The sequence below is a fragment of the Pseudochaenichthys georgianus genome, unplaced genomic scaffold, assembly GCF_902827115.2.
Source record: "Pseudochaenichthys georgianus unplaced genomic scaffold, fPseGeo1.2 scaffold_573_arrow_ctg1, whole genome shotgun sequence".
Taxonomy (NCBI): Eukaryota; Metazoa; Chordata; class Actinopteri; order Perciformes; family Channichthyidae; genus Pseudochaenichthys; species Pseudochaenichthys georgianus.
The window spans coordinates 17,672-19,879 of NW_027263133.1; the positions used below are offsets into that span (position 1 = coordinate 17,672).

Consider the following 2,208-nt stretch of genomic DNA (forward strand, 5'->3'; position numbering starts at 1 on the left):
CTTTATTTGACTAAATGTGTTTACTTATACATTTAATAGGTTTACACCTTCTGTCCATATGTGCTTTTTATTTAAAACATTTGATTAACTTTTGGTTCACATTTCAATAAATTGTATTTGCACTCCTTTGTCCATTATTCTTACTGAAAATGTTAGATTACACATTCACATCTGACTGAAGATTGGCCCCATTTATTTGTGACGTTGCAAAACAAGGTACATGTTGTGAAGCTCATAAAGCGAGGCAAATAGAAATAATCAGCTGATGGAGTGTATATGTGGAAATAGCTGCATTCGATCAGCTGACTGTGTTTACAATAAAAGTAGTTTCTTAGTGAATGTCCTGTACTGGTCTTAACATCTCATAACATCAGCTTTTAATGATCCTCTTGGATGTTCTTCTTGACCCTAAGAGAAGGAGAACATGTCGTGTCTTTCAGGCATGTCCTTTCCTAACAAAGATGACAGGAAACATAAAACATATTATTGCAGAACAAGTGTGTTATTTATGAAAGCGGTGTGTTTGTGTGTTTAGGGGCTGTAGATATAATTATTTTGTAATTGTAATGTTTTTTTTTATTTCAACAATGAGCTACAAAGACAATCAGATTATGAATGAACAGTATGAAGTTCATCAACATTGAAATATATGTTATTATCAAAATAATATTTAACTGTTATCAAAACGTAGTGCAACTGTAGAAGCTTGCTCTGTTGTCTCACTGAAAGAATAACTTTTACCACGTTTTTACAGACAATATTGAGAGATAAATCTTTGCCTTCAATACATTACATTAGAAAGCTGACAAAGTCATATTGCTAAATATCTAAATGTAACTTTTTGCATGGAATAAACCCTCAACTTAACTGATGTGTAGGTGATCTAGTATTTAGTATTGTTTAATGGAATGTATATCAGTGTATTAAAGTCAATACTTCATTCATTTAAACCAATATCTTTCTTGATTCTTTGTACAGTATGAAAAAAGAGTATTTGTACCTGTGCTGAAGTTCACTGCTGTGAGGAGTCCAGTTCTGTCTCTCACTCTCTGGTCCAGCCTGTCTGCATCACCTGGACACCTTAAACAAACAGATATATGTAAAGTACCATGTGTACAAACAATATAACTGATTCTCTTCTGTTGAACATGTTGGATTGTGTATTGTCCGAGTCAGGGTCCTTTTTATTTTACTGTAACTTTGGAAGTTGTGTTACCAATGCTTACTGTTTATTTGATACCCATTTGGTAATGCAATTAATAAAAACAACAAGGTTTGGGTTCGTTCTTCAGATGACTGTGACGTTAACGTGTAAGCTCGATAATGAACTCCAGCTCAACCAACCATATTGTAATATCTAAGTAATCATCTTGAAATATGACATTAATAATTGTAATATACACACATCATATTGTGAGGTTGATTTCACATACACTACTTTGACGTTAGCTTGTCTACATACTTGAGCATAGCCAATTTAAATTAACCTTAGATGCATCCAGTTCCTAACTACATAATAAAATATATCTAAGTTACAAGGATGTAACCTTATTTTATCAACCTCAAACAGAAGCCGTTTGTTCAACAGTATTATCCCACTTAACACTTGTCTATTTCGTTTTAACCTTTATATATACAGTCTATGATTTTAACTTGGAGGCTACGATTAGCATCGTTAGCACCGATGTAGCTACCACTAGCTTACATGCTAACCCAAGCCTTACCATTCATTACGTAGCTGATTAAAATCATTAACACATCAATAAAGCACTCGAATTTCACTTACCGCATTCATGCACCGTCTGTTTTAACCGCAGAGCGAGTCACAATAGTCCGATATATAAGCATGAAGAACAAACAACCACGGCCGGCTACAGGTTGTGTTTCCTGGATGAGCTGAACAGGCAGAGTCCCTGTAGCTTCACGGAGCAGCTAGCAGAGAGACAAGACGCTAACAGCGGCAGGCACTCGACAGAGCCGTCACTCAATGTGACCACGCCCTAATTGATGCACAAACTTTAAGACCTAATATAAATAAAAGGGTCGCGTTAGAAAACAATTCACTCTCAGATCCATAATCATGAAGGTGGAATCTAACTATATCGATAATAAAATGTATGGAGCCAGGGGTAGAAACATGTTTTTTTCTGCTGTAAAATTGGGCATTTTAACATTGGGGTCTATGGAAATTGCTCCTTTCTGCAGCCA

The 2,208-nt window shown here is 35.3% G+C and overlaps 1 long non-coding RNA gene across 1 annotated transcript; it reads right to left on the reverse strand.

Annotated features, from left to right (window-relative positions):
- Nucleotides 1-329: 329 nt before the first annotated feature.
- Nucleotides 330-1,909, reverse strand: LOC139433526 (uncharacterized). Its single transcript, XR_011642984.1, has 3 exons — nucleotides 1,787-1,909; nucleotides 1,001-1,080; nucleotides 330-452 (listed from the first exon to the last, which is right to left on the reverse strand). It is a non-coding gene; the product is annotated as an uncharacterized lncRNA (long non-coding RNA).
- Nucleotides 1,910-2,208: the final 299 nt, after the last annotated feature.